General features: G+C 48.1%; 1 protein-coding gene across 4 annotated transcripts in view; it reads left to right on the top strand.

Annotated features, from left to right (window-relative positions):
* The first annotated feature begins 6,655 nt into the window (after positions 1-6,655).
* The window catches only part of MARCHF8 (membrane associated ring-CH-type finger 8), a 103,635-nt gene continuing 92,751 nt past the window's right edge, over positions 6,656-17,539 (top strand). For all 4 annotated transcript variants that reach the window (XM_058671078.1, XM_058671077.1, XM_004598652.2 and 1 more), the window contains exon 1: positions 6,656-6,767. The gene's annotated coding sequence lies outside the window, so the exon portion shown is untranslated. The remainder of the gene's footprint in view (positions 6,768-17,539) is intronic.

Here is a 17,539-nt window from a genome sequence, read left to right as displayed (position 1 = left end):
CCCGAGTCACCCAACTGTGTTAGGACTTGAAGGGCCAGGGGAGGATTGAACACGATTCAGACCCTAACAGATTCTGTATTTTACTATGGTAGCAGATTAACCCCAGAAGGCTCGGTAGTTCAACAAAGTTCATCTCTCATCAGGGAAAAGTGCAGGAAGCCAGGGAACTTCCTGAAGCAGCTGCCCCACACAGGCTCTATGATCCAGGCTCTTTCCATCATGTGCCTTCACCTCTGCTGAAGACAAGGGAGCTTCCATTTTTGGTTGGGGGTAGGGCAGGAAGGGAGCCTCAAGGTGTACCTGAACCTCCATGCTTACAACCTGTTGGCCAGAGCTGCTGATGTTACCAACCGGGTCACAGGTGTTGTAGGAGAAGGAGGATGGCAGGAAAATGGATACTTGGGAACTGTGACTGTCTTGGCCATAGATGACTTGAAAGGCTAAAGACAAAAACTCAGCAGGAGTGGGTGCTGGCACTGACAGTAGAGTTGTTTCAGCAAGGGTGGCCCAGGCATCCCGTCTCCAAGAAAGACACTTGGAAGTGAAATCACAGAGGAAGTGAGGACATGGAGGGAAGTGGTCTACCCTTGAAGAAGCCAAGGCACTGCCAGGTGGTGAGAACCATGGGAAGACAGAGGCCAAGGTCATGGAGACCCTTATGGGCAAGCACTTGAGCAGTCACTTCCACTCTTCAGTGGGAAAGTGTTGAGTTGACATGCTCTAATTTAAATCTTTACAAAATCAACTTTTGTGACTCTGTGGGGTGGGGTGGGGTGTAGGTTGGAAATGACTGCCAAAGGTAAGGATGGGAGGCAGGTGGGAAGCCATAGGGCCAGGACACAGCACACTCCTAGCTAGTAGTCACACAATTTCCCCTCCTCTGAAACCACCAGCACCTTTCCCCTATACCCCTCCTCTTTTGTTCAGCTTCTTATTTTATTTTAAAAAATAATTAAATCAGAAGAGAAATGTTACATGTGTCTAAGAGATCTACTAAGCTTACTGTGCCTGCACCCCCAGCTTATTCGGCTTAGCCAACAATGACTCCTCCAGCCATCTGCAGTGTTTCTTTCCCACGGTGGCCCCTCTTCTATATCCATGTTGCCTTGCCATGACCTTGCCATTTATATTGGACAGAAATGCGCAAATCCATAAACTCACCTCCCTCACTCACTGCTACAAGAAAACCCTAACAAGGCATTACAGAACAGGATCTCTGGTGGTGGTGGTGTTAGGGGGTGGCAGTGTCTTGGTCATGAACCCAATGCTTTAAGCTGCCCCCTGCAATGCCACATTTCAGTTTGCGTCTTGGCTACACCACTTCAGTTCCTTATTGATGTGCCTGGGAAAGCAGCAGATGATGCTGGGACACAATACAGGGGACCCTCGCATCATGTAGGACACCAGGCCATTGTGGCCACTTGGACAGTAAATGAATCAGCAGATAGAAGATTTTCTCTCTCCTTTTCTCTTTGTCCCCTCTCTCTGCCACTCTGCCTTTCAAATAAATAAAATTTATTTTTGCTTATTTAATATTTACTTATTTAATACTCTGCCATTAAATAAAAAAATAAATAGATAAATACATAAACAAACAAGCAAATAACTTAATAAATAACATTGCTGACAGAACCTTGCAGAGCAAGCCAAGATGGCGGAGGCTTGGAGACTCACTCTGTTTGTCTTGACATGCCCAGAGACACGTCACCCTCTCGTAGAAATGCCCTTTGGAGGTCGGGGCCTGGGAGGCAGCATGCTAGGTGTCAGAGCTGGCTTGGTTTCAGGTGACCATCGTGGATGCTAGCAGAGGTGATAAGAGATTGTGCCTGTCCATGGGTTAGGAATGTGTGTGATCCGATTTCCCTGTTGCTTTTGCTAAGGAAAAAAAAATTACAAATATTTACCTGGTGTCACCATCTGTTATCTCTACACTCAGGCCTTTATCTCCAGCACTTTCATCTCAATTCCTCTAGGCTCAGAGTCTCAAGGATCTCTGTGTCCTGTGTCTCACCGTAGGTGCTTCCTGCCCTCCTGCAAGCTTCTGCTGGGCACCTCTGCTCCGGTCCTCCTCTCCCTTCTGGCTCCTCCTTCTACATTTCTTCTGCTGCATCACATGCCTAGCTTTGGGATATCTTCTTTTGCTGCAGTTATGCAATTGCCGTTTTCACACTGTAAGCTTCAACTGTTACTGGGTTAAAAGAATCAATGTGGGGGGGTGTGGTTTGTGCAGCACCATGGCTTGAGCAAGTTGGGCTTCTGCCTGTGGCGTCCGCATCACATATGAGCACAGGTGCATGTTCTGGCTGTTCCACTTCTGATCTAGCTTTCTGTTGATGGCCAAGGAAAACTACACCTGTTGTTTCGGACCCTGCACCTGCAAGGGAGACCCAGACGAATCTCCTGGCTCCTGGCTTCTGGCCTGTCCTGGATTTTGTGGGTATGTGGGAAATGAAATAGATGGAAGAGTTCTGTCTCTCCCTCCTTCCCCTGCCCTTTCCTATAATTCTGCCGTTCAAAAAAAAAAAAAAACTTTAAAAAATCAATGAAGAATTTTAAAGATACTACAAGAAGAGAAAGGGACCAGTGCATCAAGCCTACAAAGAATGAATTTGGGCCTGACATTGTATTGTGGCTAGTTGGGTTGCCATTGACATCCTGCTTGGATCCCAGTTGGATTCCCAGCTGACCCATTCCTGATCCAAATCCTTGTTAGTGTGCCTGGTAAAACAATAGAAGATTGTGACCATTTGGGGGAGTGTGCCAGTGGATGGGAGCACTCTCTCTCTCTTTCTTTCTCTCTCTCCTTCTCTCTGTAACTCTCTATCAAATAAAGAAATCTTCAAAAAATAAAAAGAGAGAATGGTCTGTTTGCTTCTGGAAATGTTCAGTTCCATATATATGTGAGTCTCTACATAAAATGCATTTTCTATCCTGAGTTGAGATCAGAGATATTAAAGTCACTGTCTGGGTGATCTCATTTGGTCTCATAGGCTTAAATACCACACACTTCATAGCTCTATAGCTGTCCTTCAAATTACAGTCTCGGGCTCAACACAATGGGTCAATTGGCTGATTTTCCCTTTTCAAGTGCCAGGATCCCATACGGGTGCTGGTTCACGTCCCTAATGCTCCACTTCCCACCCAGCTCCTTGCTTATGGCCCAGGAAAGAATGAAGGTTGGCCCAAAACCTTGGGACCCTGCACCTGTATGGGAGACCCAGAAGAAGTTCCTGGATTCCAACAGGTTCAGATCTGGCTCTTGTGTCTACTTGGGGAGTGAACCAGTAGATGGAAGATCTTTCTCTCTGTGCTTTTCTCTGTACAGATAACTGCCTTTCCAAAAAAAAAAAAAAAAAATCTAAAAAATAAAACAAAAAAAATCACCTTCTCTTCCATCCAGCTGCTGACAGTGCATCTCAATTTGGAAATTTGGAAGGCAAGTTAAAATTCTCAATCTTGTCCCTGCCCTTGCCCTGCCCCTAAGTGCACATAACTCTTCTGTTCCTCTCTATAAAATGGGCATTCTCTTCTGCTGGTCTTTACAGGTGCAAGACTCTGGGGCAGGATGAGAGTGATCACCCTTCATTGTGACTTCCTTTCACATTTACATTTACTTCACCGCCAAATCCTCTTCCTCTGTTACACAAAATTCTATGTGAAGCAAATCATCCTGGGGCGTGTCTATTAGCCATTCAGAAAATGAAACGCCTGAGGAAATTCATATGACAGAAAGTTCTGTTTGACTCAGCATTTTGGAGTGCTGAAGTCCACAATCAGATGGCACGATTGTTTTGGCCTCTGAGGGAGGACAGCAGATGGCAATGGCCAAGCTCAGGTGGAGGAAGGACTGTGAGTTGGGAAACGAGAGAAAGGCAGGGCCCACTACCTTCTGAGGGTGTGCTCCCCAAGACCTAAGACCTGCCACTAGGCCCAGCTTCTAAACATCATCATTGGGGTACACTTCCACCCTCTGGTACCATTTGGGATTTAACCACTTGTGTGCCATCAGAAGCCAAATTTGTTCAAATAATAGAAGACCAAAAAACCCTCTGAGACGGCTAAACAAAAGGTGAAAACCACATCTGTCCAATTGTAAAGAAATAGGAAAAGAAATTCTAATTTGTAGGCAAGAAACTTGAACTCCAGGCTGGCTCTGCCAGCTTGTAGCTTTACCACACCTTAGTAGGTCATTTTTGATTCTTGCTTTGTAGTCTACATTCATCAACATACAGAGTGGAAGGGGAGCTCTAGCATGTCCATCTGGGTTAGAGAAAAATGCCACGTGGAAGGGGTCTGTACATTTCCGGTGCTTTGTCTTACATACTGCATAGCCTGTTGTTTGCCAGGAAACCCTGAGACAAAAACTGAACTATGGTTTGTGTGTCCCACCATCTGGTGGTAACTCCACTGTGTCTAATTGCTGGGATTAGCACTGATCACTTGGCCCGACCCCAGGAGAGCATAGCAGGTTCCTGACATGACTGGGGTTTGTGTTTGGAGTCTCTGTAAGTACAGTGGACAGAACTCAGAAAGTGTTGTTACAAGGCCAGTGCTGCTTTGGGAATAAGCACCTGGTTGGTCACGTGTGTGCATCTGCAGTGAGCACCAGGTGCCTCCTTGACATCCTTCATATTCTAAGTCCAAATGGTTCGCTGCTCCCTTGTGCTCCCATTTCCTTGCTGGCAATCCCATCTTCCACGGTGACCAGGTACAAAAATCCAGGGCCCCGGGCTTTGGAAGCAACCCCTTTTCTCCTGCGGACTCTGACCTCCTGTACTATGATCCTCTTGCCAAATGCCATAGAGATTAAAGGCAGCCAAACTGTGGCTGTGCTGGGTGCTAGGAAGAGCTGTGTGTCAACTCATGTCATTTCAAAACCACTCTACAGTCAGCAGATAAAGATCTTTGTTTTAGGCAGATCTAGGCAGGCTCACAGGTGAAGTCAACTGCCTAGAAAGTTAAGGCTGGGCCAACACTCACCTGAGCCTTGCTGCTGTGTGTCCTGCTCTCAGATCCCCCAGGAGCCATGAAGGTCCTGCCACTTCCTATACAAAGATTTGCTCACTGGGCAGGGTTTAGGCATAAGGCAAGCAGACGAAAAATACTGGTCCTGCTGCCAGAAGTGTCAACAGGCTGTGGTAATGGACTTGATTGCTGATTTTGGCAGTAAAAGATAGGTATGGAGAAAATTCACCACCACACTTTCTACTCTGTGTGCATTCTAAGTGTGGCATGGAAGTGAACTTGTTTTGGGCTTGCTATGTTAATTTGAAAAAAAAATGATTTGAAAGAGTAGCTTTTCAGAGAGCAAGGGTTGGGTGTGGGGACAGAAAGCAATCTTGGGCTGGTTCATTGCCAAAGCCTGCAGCCAAGAACTACTCCCAGCTCTTCCCTCTGTCAGGACCCACGTTCTGGGGCCATCTTCCACTACCCTCCCAGGTGTGTGTATGGGAAGCAGATTTGAAAGTGGAGTTAGGACGTGAACCTGTGTTGCTGTATGGGCTGTTGCCATCAAGAGCGGCTTAACCCCCTGCGCCACAATCTACCATCCACAGGCTTCTTCGAGCTCCCTGCATAAGTCCCAACAGTGCGCTCTCTACCCAGCCAAGTATTTGAGAAAACCTGTTAGTGCTACAGTAGATCATTCTCGGACAACCAAATACCTGAGGGAATAGTTGGAGTGGATTTGCTCACAATCCATGCCTGAGAATATTGGAAAACACAAACCACTAGGGTTGTAGGCTGTTTGTAAGAGATACCAATTGGAGGCAACATTGGCAGCAGCTGAAAAACATTCCTCCCTTAAGGTTGGCCGAAGGAACTCCACACCTGGTAGACACAGAGGCGGCGAACAGAGCATATAATCAGAAAACTGTGGACACAAACTGAACGTTCAAATATTTATTTTGACACATCTGTACTTATGCAAAAAAAAATCCCCGTGAAAATTACAATATAATCTAAAATAAAGGTTTTAAGCCCTGCAATCCTTCACACCCCTTCTACGGGTTGCAGGTGTCTTTCAGGATGAATGCTCGAAAGTAAACAAAACTACTTCCTCACTTGTCTTTCCATTCGTTAGCTCGCGATAAAGGGGGTTGATATTTTCCATTTTTTCTTTCCCCCTTTTCCGAGAAAGAAAACAAGCCTAGTAGTGCCCTTCTGGCCTCGCTGGTTGTAGTCCTAAGACCCCTGAGCGGCGTGAAGGCAGCCGCCGCCAGCAGACGTCAGCCTCCAGCGCGCCGCCGTCGCCAGGGCAACTCTTCCGCGCCAGGCGGGCGGCCACGTGACGCGGACGTCACGTGACGGCCAGCCGGCGTCTTCCCATCCCCTCCCGTCCGCTCCCCTCCCCGCCCCCGGCGGAGGGGTGTAAATAGGCGGCGCGCTGCGCGACGTGGAGCTGCTGCGTCCGCGGTGTCCGCGTCTGGCATGTCCGAGGCGGGCCGGGGCGGCCGTGCCGCGCGCTCGGCGCCCCCCTGAGCAGGCGGCCCAGGCTCGGGGGTCGCGGGGCCGGCTGTGGTGCGGGGCCGAGCGGGTCGTGGGGGTGTGGCGGGCGGCGACAGGTGGGAGCCGGCCCTGCGGGTTCCGGGCGCCGGCGTGAGCGGGGACCCCGGGCGGCTCGGGGCGCCTCGCAGGTGCCGTCCGTCCCGGCCCGGTCAGCCCCGGCCCGGTCAGCCCCTGCCGGCTGTGCGGGAGGGACGCTTCCCCGTCCGCCCCGTGATCTCCGCGGACCGTGGCACGCACCGGAGCCGCCGGCCGAGGCCCAGGTAGGTGTCACGTCTTGCTGTTACTCCTTTGATTTGGATTCTGTGCACCTGCGCCAAGTTATTTTTTCCTTGCAAACTTGAAACGGGAGTGGGATCATGGTTTATTGTAAGCATTTTTAACCCCAGCTGCTTTCTGAAAACGAGGTGTTTAGAAGTTAAAAAAAAAAAAACAAAAAAGAAGCCTCTGGGGGGGTGGGTCTCCCTGCCAACCCCGTCCCCTTCCGGGGACCCCCAAAGCTCACAGGTGGAGAAGCTCCCTTAACGATTGCGGAAATGCTTTGCGTATTTGGGAGTTTGTTGGTATCTGGAGGACGAATTCTTTGTGAGTGTAGGCTTCGCTATCGCTTTTTGGGGTTCAGCTGTGTCATGCCATTACGGAAACTGTCACAAAGTGGACAAGGAGCGAGCGCTGTCTGGTAGACTTTGGGTATGTCTCCAGCCCCCACTGGGAAGCGGGTTGTTAGGCTGTAGCAGCTGTCTTGTCACTGCTGGGTTGGGTTAGGTGCCCGGGAGTCCAGTGGGAGTGGAAGACATCTGTATGGGAAGTTGTGTGCCTGGCTCAGGACGCTAAAAGAGTATGGTCTGTGAGAACACCTCTTTATTAAATCTGAGAGTCCTGGAGCACTGAGTTCATGGGAAAAGGATGTCCTGTTTGATTTAATCAGCAAGTACGTATCCAAAAGTGTGACGTGGTGGTTTGTAAAAAAAAAAAAAACCAGATTTTTTTTTTTAAATTCAAAAGCATAATTTCCGAATCTCTTTTGTTGAAGACTGGAGCTGCTCAACCACTTATTGAGATTGAAAGTTTGACGTTAGAGAGGAAGCCCACCCCCTTCCCAGCCTGTGTCCTTGGCGCCTTTCTGACAAGAGCAGGAATTGGAGGTCGCATGGACGGAGGGAGGGCGCCTTAAGGTCTCCCCGTGGAATCTGTTTTCTCTATTCGGAGTAGGGCTCACTTCCTTGATCTTGGGTTTGCGTTTAGGCAAACCACTTCCTTTCTCTGGCTTTTAGTTTCTGTTACAAAGTAAGGAAGCTAGGTTGGTTATGGCTTCATTCTATTTTTGTGTGTAAGATTTATTCACTTGTATTGGAAAGGCGGATTTACAGGGAGAAGGAGAGACAGAAAGATCATTCATCTCCTAGTTCACTCCCCAGTTGACTGCTACTGCCACAGCTGAGCTGAATGAAGCCAGGAGCTTGTTCCGGATCTCCTAAGTGGGTGCAGGTTCCCACAGCATTGGGCCGTCCTTTACTGCTTTCCCAGGCCATAAGCAGGGAGCTGGATGGGAAGTAGAGCAGCTGGGCTGTGAGTCAGTAGTATCCTTTTGGGACCCAGGTGCTTGCAAGGTGAGAATTTAGCCATTAGAGCTATTGTGCTAGGCCCTCTGGCTTCATCTTGTAGAAAGCTCTGTGCAGAGTTGCCAGATGCAATTTCAGTACAATTCCAGATAAATAACGGATGCGTTTTTCATAGGGATATTACATGGGGGCATACCTAAACCAATCTGTCTGAAATTCACCTTCAGCCAGGCTTACTGTACTTTTATTTGGCAATTTTGTTCCCACATTTTTCTCTTTGTTTTGTTAGTGCCAGGAAGAAATTAGCATATAAAGCAACTAAACCAGTTAAGAAATCCTCTTTGCCAGGCTAAGTAGCCTAGTGGCTAATGTCCATGCCTTGCTTGGGCCATGAGCCCATGTGGGCATTGCTTCGTGTCCCGGCTGCACCACTTCCCATTCTGCTCCCTGTTTATGGCTTGGGAAGGCAGTCGAGGATGGCGTAAGGTCCTGGGACCCTGCACCCGCATGGGAGACCTGAAGAAACTCCTGGTGCCTGATTTCCAATCAACTCAGCCGTGGCTGCTGCGGCTACTTGGGGAGTGAACCAGAGGACGATCCTCTCTGCCTCTCCTCCTCTCTGTAAATCTGACTTTCCAATGAAAATAAATAAATCCTTAAAAAAAAAGTAGTAGTTCCTGAGAGAGATTCCTCGCTCCCCTTGGTCCTTTTACTGTTTTCCCGCACTGTGTAAGTTCTGTTTCTGTGCCAGGTATTTAGGGCGGCAGGTGAGCTGCTGCTGATGGGCTTGAGTTTGGTTCCTGACTCCAGCTGGCTGCTCATGTCACCCTGGAGACGACAGATCTCTGCCACCTACATGGGAGACTGGCATTTCCTTGTCAGCTTGGTCTGGATTCAGCTGTTGTGAAAATTTGGGCAGTGAACCAGCAGGTGGGAGATCTGTCTTTCAAACAGATGAAAAAAAAAGTAAATAAAAATAGTAAATTCTGTTTCTGCCCTAATGCATATAATTTAGGTTAATGTATTTGATGGCAAATGGTTTCAAATATCAAAGCAGATGAAATATTTCCAAGATTTCTAAAAGTAATCTGAGTCTTAGATTGGCATGTACATGTATTTTTTTCTTTGTAGAAGATAGTTTCAGTCTTGCCTATTCTCCAGGTATGTGATTGGCTTAAGTGTTTTTTTTTTTTAGAATTATTTTTATTTGAAAGGCAGATGTACAGAGAAGCAGAGTACATAAAGAACTGTTGTACCTCAACAGCAATGAGAATAAGAACCTAATTTAAAAATGGGCAAAGGATTTGAATGGATACTTCTCGGACAAAACACGTAAGTGGCCAGTAGGCACAAAAAAATGATAATGCATCCTGGGAGGCTGCTGCCTGCAGTGGCTTCAGGGGTTGAGTCCTTGCTGCCTGTGTCGGAGACCTGAACTGAGTTCCTGGCTTATGGCTGAAGCCCACCTCTACCTGTTGCAGGCATTTAGGGAGTGGACCAGCAGATGAAAAATCTGTGTTAATAGAGATTTTAGACATTAGCCACCAGGGAAATGGAAGTCAAAACCATAATGAAATGTCAGGTTTACACACATCAAGATGGCCCCTCTATAGTCAGAAACAGAGGCAATTGCAAGTGTTGTGGGATTTGCACAACTTGGAATCTTTGGGAAGAGGTGGTGGGCACCCGCCTTCAGTGCTGCCAGTCCTGTACGGATACTGGTTCTTTGCACAGCTACCTCACTTCCGGTCCAACTCCTTGTTAACGGCTCGGGAAAGCAGTGGAAGATGGCCGCAGTGCTTGAATCCTTGCCACCTGTGTGGGTAACCCAGCTGAGGCTCCTGACTTCAGCCCGACCTGTGCTGGTCTGTCTAATGAACCAGCTGATGAATGAATGCATGATCTCTCTCTAATTCTTTCAAAATAAATACTCCTTGTTTTTTTTTTTTTTTAAATTAGAATCTTTGTACATTGGGACTGGTATTCTGAGTCATAGTCTGGCACTATCTCAAATGGCCAAATACGGGGTCACCACATGACACTCAGGTTCACGCTCAGGTGCTTGACAGAAGTGATGACGTGTACCCACACCAAAACCTGTGCATGCATGCTCACAGTAGTGATGTGCAGAACACCCCCAAGGTAGAAGCAACTCAAGTGAGTATCAGCTGATGAAGGGCAACTAAAGTGTAGCTCACCCCTACTGTGGAATATTCAAGTGTGGAAGGGCTTGCGGAACTGATATGTACTGCAGCCTAGATGGGCCTTGAAGAGACACTGAGTGGAAAAAGGCATGAAATCCATGCATTATACGATTAAAAATGATTGGATGTGTCCACATAATTTGAATTAGTGTTTGCAATGCATGTATCTTGGTAAAAAAAACAAAAAACAAAAACTTCCCCCTTTTTGGTCACATTGTGTTGGTTAGATGTATTCATCTTTCAAATCTTGGATAGATGTTACGGTGTTTATAAAACATGCACAGAATGTAAATACTGTTATTTAGTCGCCATTAGGAACAACGTTACATTACCTTCCATGCTGGGTACTCCACTCGGATCTCATCTGCCTACGTCGCCGCAGAAGTAACTGCTACCCTAAGATTTACTTGTTTTGAGAGTTAGTTATGGAGAGATCTTCCCTCTGCTGGCTCACTCCCCAGCTGGCTGCAACAGTCAGCAGTGGGTCATACCGAAGCCAGGAGTTTCATCCGGGCCTCCCACTTGGTTGCCAGGGAATGTCTGCCGCTGTTTTTCTCAGATGCAGCAGCAGCAGAAGTGCTGGCTCCTGCCTTCATCTGCCGGTTCACTCCCCAGATGGAAACTTGCCAGACTGGGCCAGGCCAAAGCCAGGAGCCAGGAGCTCCATTTAGGTCTGCCACCAGGATGGCAGGAGATGAAGGATTTGGGTCATCTTCCACCGTCTTCCAGGTGTATTAATAGGAGTAGAACAGCTGAACTTAAACTGGTGCTCCTACTTGGGATCCCAGAATTGTAAATGCAGGCTTAACCCAATGTATTATTGAGCTTCATAACCACGTAAGACTTTAAGAATCAGCCAGTGGAGTTCCTTGCTGTTTAATTGCTGTGTTGTGTTGCATTGTGCGAATATTCTGATTTGTTCTTTGTGCCCTTGATGAATGAATGGGTTGTCACCTTCCCCCCACCCCCAGGTGATATGCATCTTCTTTGCTTGTGTTCTGGTCCGGACAGGTCAGAGTTTTTAGGTATAGTTAGGTGTGAAACTGTTGGATTATAGAGTAATGAATTTATTTTTCTAAAGATTTATTTTATTTTATTTTGTTTAAAGATTTATTTTTATTACAAAGTCAGATATACAGAGAGGAGGAGAGACAGAGAGGAAGATCTTCCGTCTGATGATTCACTCCCCAAGTGAGCCACAACGGGCCGATGCACGCCGATCCCAAGCCGGGAACCAGGAACCTGTTCCGGGTCTCCCACGTGGGTGCAGGGTCCCAATGCATTGGGCCGTCCTCGACTGCTTTCCCAGGCCACAAGCAGGGAGCTGGATGGGAAGTGGAGCTGCCGGGATTAGAGCCGGCGCCCATATGGGATCCCGTGGCGTTCAAGGCGAGGACTTTAGCCACTAGGCCATGCCGCCGGGCCCCTAAAGATTAATTTTTATTGGGAAGACATAGAGAAATAGAGAGAACTTCCAACTGTTAGTTCACTCCCCAAGTGGCCGCAACAGCTGGAGCTGAGCCGAGCCGAAGCCAGGAGCTGCTTTCACTTTGACCATGTGTCCCACATGGGTACAGGGGCCTAGAACTAGGGCTGTCCTCTGCTGCTGTCCCAGACCAGTAAGCAGAGAGCTGGATCAGTGGAGCAGCTGGGACATGAACTGGCAACTATATGGGATGTCAGTGCTTGAAGGTGGAGGATTAGCCTGTTGAGCCATGTCACTGGCCCCAGGTAGCACATTCCTTTACCTTTCCTGAAGGTGTTGTTTTTTTAATGCTGTGTAACAGGTGACCATGTAAGCCAACACACATTCCTTGTGTGCAGGTCAGAAGGGTGCTGTGCCTGGCCGGCTTACCTGCCCTGCGTCTTGGGAGGCTGACCTCAGGTCGTCCTTGGGACTACCCTGTCTCAGTGAGCTCTGAAGATGAGTGCGCTCCTCGGGTCATTTAGGCTGTTGGCAGAATTGGTTCTCTGTGCTGTAGGAATGAGGTCTGTGTGTGCTTGTCAGATGTCTGTCCCTTTTCAGGGTCTTGTGGCAACTCGCATTCCTTGCCTGGTGACACCCTTCCTACCTTCATCTGTTGAAAAAGATTGTTCCTAGGAGAGACAGTACATGAGAGCTCCCGTCTGCTGGTTCACTGTCAAATGCTCATAGCCCTCAGGGTGAGCCAGGCTGAAGTCAGGAGCCCAGGACTCGATCCAGAGCTCCCATTTGGGTGGCAGAACCGTAGTACTTGAGTTGTTAGCAGGACACTGGAACAGGACCAGAGGAGCTGGGACTTGAACCAAGCATTATGATGTGGCATGTGGGTGGGTCTTTTGGTCCCCCACATGGGTACGGGGTCCAAGCACTTGGATCATCTTCCATTGCTTTCACAGGCTGCTAGTAGGGAACTGGGTTGGTAGCGGAGCTGTCGCAACATGGCCTGGTGCCCATGTGGGCTATCTCTGTTGTATGTGACAGCTTTACCTGCTACGCTACTATGCCGGCCCCCAAATTCAGACTTTTAAAAAAGATTTATTTATTTTCATTGGAAGATCAGACATATAGAGACAAGGAGAGACAGAGAAAGACTTCCATCAGCTAGTTCACTCCCCGAGTGGCCGCAACGGCCGGTGCTGTGCCGATCCATAGCCTAGAGCCAGGAGCCTCATCTGGGTCTCCCACACGGGTGCAGGGTCCCAAAACTTTGGGCCTTCTTCAGCTGCTTTCCCAGGCCACAAGCAGGGAGCTGGATGGAAAGTGGGGCTGCTGGGACATGAATTGGAGCTCATATGGGATCCTAGCACATGCAAGGCAAGGACTTTAGCCACTAGGCTATAGTGCCAGGCCCCAAAATTCAGAATTTTAAAAAGGATTTGTTTATTTGAAAGGCAGAATGACAGGGAGATACAGGGAGAGATTTTCCATCTACTTGATCATTGCCCCAGATGCCCGAACAGCTGGAGGTGGGCCAGGCCAAAGCCGGGATCCAGGAACTGAGTCTGATGTGTGAGTGACAGGAACCTAAACCCTTGGGCCTGCAGGGGTGTGAGCACGAAGCTCGCTAGACCACTCCAAGGCTGAAACTTGGAGCAAGGAGTTCAAGTCGGAGCTCCTGCATGTGTGGCGGGGCTTAGCTGCTTGGGTCCTGACCTGCTGCCTGTTGTCAGGAATGGGGAATGAGACCTGAGCTTGAGCTCGAACACAGGCACTTCGATACTGGAAGCAGGTGTCCCAGGGGGTCCTTGACCTCTGCACCAGAAGTCCATCTGTAATGGACGTGTGTCTAACAGGCCGCTGGTCAGTACTGAGTGGGTCACTGGAAGTGGTCAGTGTCGCTGCCGCTGGAAGGACAAATGTATGGGTCAGACAGGCTCAGTGATGCTTCAGGGGCAGGCCCAGGTTGTTAGGCCTCAGCCAGGGATGGGACCTGAGGACTCCTCTTTACCTGGTGGCCTCTTGGAGGCTGACGTCATGGCTTGGTGAAGCTGTTAAAAGTAATTGAGGAAGGGCCCGGCGGCGTGGCCTAGCGGCTAAAGTCCTCGCCTTGAAAGCCCCGGTATCCCATATGGGCACCGGTTCTAATCCCGGCAGCTCCACTTCCCATCCAGCTCCCTGCTTGTGGCCTGGGAAAGCAGTCGAGGACGGCCCAAAGCTTTGGGACACTGCACCCGCGTGGGAGACCTGGAAGAGGTTCCTGGTTCCCGGCATCGGATCTGTGCGTACCGGCCCGTTGCAGCTCACTTGGGGAGTGAAACATCGGATGGAAGATCTTCCTCTCTGTCTCTCCTCCTCTCTGTATATCCGGCTTTCCAATAATAATAAAATCTTTAAAAAAAAAAGTAATCGAGGAAGAGCTACCGTGGTGTGTGTCTTAGCCGTCATGACTGTAATCCAGTTACAACGGTGACAATTTGTATACCGCATTCTTTTTTTTTATTGGTTACATTGCATTATGTGACATAGTTTAATAAGCAGTGGGATTCCCCCCACCCCTGCCCAACCCCCCCAGCTCCCTCCACGGTGGACTCCTCCACCCTGTTGCGTTACCACAGTACCAAATTCTTTCTTATCTGCCTTTTTGTTTGTGCAGGGGCACGCTGAGTATGGCTTGTGGCTCTTTATGCCTTGTGAAGTTTTGGGGGAAGGAGCAGTATTTTCTATGATTATTGACTGCTTGTCCTTCTGTCTGTAAGCGAAGCTGGGGACTGTGAGTTTGGGGTCCGAGGTCCTGCCGAGAGGCACAGCTGACCTTGTCATCGATTCTGTGGGTGTGCCCCCATCCTGTGCCATTTTGATAGTATTATCTTCTGGTTTCTGCTGTGAAGCGGTGTTGGAGGAAATGTAAGATATGTAAGGGAGCAAGCCCCGGGGGAGAAAGACGCATTTGCCACTTTCCAGTGTATGGCTTAGTTGGCATTTCTGGAGTAGCTCCTGTTCTGCTGGGCCGGGGGTGAGGCGCTTCTGCCTTGGGAGACACAGCAGTTTGTGGCAGGATTTCTCACACTGAGTTCGGTCAGCAGTGGGGTTAAATAATTCTTTGCTGTGGGGAGCTGCTGTAGGATGTTCAGCAGCGTCCTTGGGTTCTTCAAATAGATAAAACACACACACAATGCTGCAGCCGCCTCTTCTAATGGATGCCAGTAAACACACACACACACACACACACACACACACAATATGCTGCAGCCACCTCTTTGAATAGACTTCAGTAAACATTTCTCTCTCTCTCTCTCTGTCTCTTAAGCCAAAACCCTAAGACACTGGCACAAGTCCCCTGGGTTGTACACTTAACACCTGCTGAGAACCGTTCACTTACGCACACCTCAAACTGACCTGCTGCATGGTTAGGGTGAACTTGCTCCCACCTGGCTTTTGCCTGCGTTGCTGTGCTCTGCTCAGCTAATTAGGCCCTGTTGCCAAGTGCAAGGTGGAATCCGTAGGGACTAGGGCGGAGCTGGAGTCAGGTGTGGCTTTGGGCTGTGGCGGAGGTCGGCTCCCGGCTGCCTGTGTTTTCCCCAGTGGCTCTTGATTAGGCTGCCAGACGCCGCTGCTGACAGAAAGGTGAGCCCACAGCAGCAGCACCCAGCGCCCATCAGCTATAATCAGGTATGTGGGGTCTAACTGCTGGCTCCCACGCAGCAGCACCCAGCACCCATTGGGTATGTGGGTTCTAACTGCTGGCTCTGGTCTGCTTGGGAGACTAGGTTGTCTCAGAAAGCCCTGGGGTTGTTTTTATAGCCTTTATTTGAAACAGGAAAAGAAAAGTGAAATTACTACTTGATGAAGGTCCATATTTAACTTAGGTTTCAATTTCGAAGTGACTTCAGTAGCTTGAGTCCATTTTGAGACATGCATGAGATGAGGTGGGACTTGGCGAGCAGAGGGAGCACCAGTGGCTGGCATTGATACTGCCGTGAGTGAATGGTAGCTCTGGCCTGGGTGGGGACACTGATGAGGACTGTGGAGGTGGGGATCGGTTCATGTCCCTGTTTATATGTTAGCACTTCTACTGTGAGCTTTATGAATTGTTTTCTTAGGTAGGTAAGCTCATTCTAAAGCCTCATTTTTGAAAATTTATCAACACCTCGCAGTATATTTCCCATTTTAACAACTTTTAATGTCTGACTCTTACATGTTACAGTTTGTTTAGCTGTGTTTCTTTTGCTTTTGGTGGATTATTTTTTAACAGTTTTGTTTCCTCTGGGGATAGCTTTTTACTTATTTTTTTTAGGATTTATTTATTTTTATTGCAAAGTCGGATATATAGAGAGGAGGAGAGACAGAGAGGAAGATCTTCTGTCTGATGATTCACTCCCCAAGTAACTGCAACGGCTGGTGCTGTGCACTGATTTGAAGCCGGGATCCAGGACATCTTCTGAGTCTCCCACGCGGGTGCAGGGTCCCAAGGCTTTGGGCCGTCCTCAACTGCTTTCCCAGGCCACAAGCAGGGAGGTGGATGGGAAGTGGAGCTGCTGGGATTAGAACTGGCACCGATATGGGATCCCGGGGCGTTCAAGGCGAGGACTTTAGCCACTAGGCCATAGTGCCGGGCCCAAGTTTTTTTTTTACTTATTTTTAAAAGGACTTATTTATTTGAAAAAGTTAACTTAGTGAGTGAGAGGGGAGGCAGAGAAGGAGTTGGAGATGGGGACAAATCTCTCATCTGTTGGTCTTCTGCCCAGATGGCTGCAGTGACCAGCAGTGGGCCAGGTCAAAACCTGGAACTTCATCAAGGTGTTCCACATGGGTGCCAGGGGCCCAAACACTTGGACTGTCCTTCACTGCCCTTTGCAGTCCAGTAGCAGGGAGCTGAATCAGAAATGGAGCAGCTAGGACATGAATGGCGACAGCTTTAACCCACAGTTGAAGTGTGTTTCACGTGGTGTCAAGAACCAGAATGGTGTGGATTTTTTTTTTAAGGCTCCTGATTTCACAGTTTAAATTGCTTTCCTGAAAGGTTCCAGCTAACACTCCACTGCTGAGGTGTTGAGTGCCCACTTCAGGGGATCCTGGCCAATGCTGATGCTTTCCAAACAGAAACTTAGGGCCAGAACAGGTGCAGAACATCTCATTGCTGTCTGCCTTTGACTGCTTCAAAGTCATCAGTGAAGCTGACTTTGTTGTTTCTCCGTGTTCCTAAGGTCTTCATCAGCTTTTGAGATGTGGCTGTGTGTATTCTTTTCCTGTTATTTTTAGGAGTGGTGTTGTTTTTTAAGAAAATTTGCTTTATACAGTATCTTTGAATATTAAAGGTAGTGATCTTGCGTGAAAAAACACTTTCTGTTTTCCAGTTAGATCTTTTGCTTAATATGATCTTTGGATATTGAAGTTTGCTTTATAAAATATGTAAATATTAAAGATAGTGATCCTGTATGAAAAAAATACTTGTTTTCCAGTTACATCTTGCTTTATGTAATATCTTTGAATATTAAAGTTTGCTTTATGCAATATCTAGATATTAAAGATAATGATCATGTATCAAATACTGTTTTCCAGTTACATCTTTTGTTTTATGTGTAGCTTTTGATATGATTTTAAACCTGTGGGAAGGGTATAAGGAATTATTACGTGTTCTTTGCTTAGATTCACATACTGTATTTTATTGTTAGCATTATCATATTTTTTTAAAGATTTATTTTTATTAGAAAGTCAGATATGCAGGGAGAAGGAGAGGCAGAGAGGAAGGTCTTCCGTTCGTTGATTCAATCCCCAGGTGACGGCAGTGGACGGAGCTGAGCTGATCTGAAGCCAGGAGTCAGGAGCTTCTTCTGAGTCTCTCATGT

Source organism: Ochotona princeps, chromosome 13 (assembly GCF_030435755.1).
Source record: "Ochotona princeps isolate mOchPri1 chromosome 13, mOchPri1.hap1, whole genome shotgun sequence".
Lineage (NCBI taxonomy): Eukaryota > Metazoa > Chordata > Mammalia > Lagomorpha > Ochotonidae > Ochotona > Ochotona princeps.
This window is presented reverse-complemented; position numbering and strand designations above follow the sequence as displayed.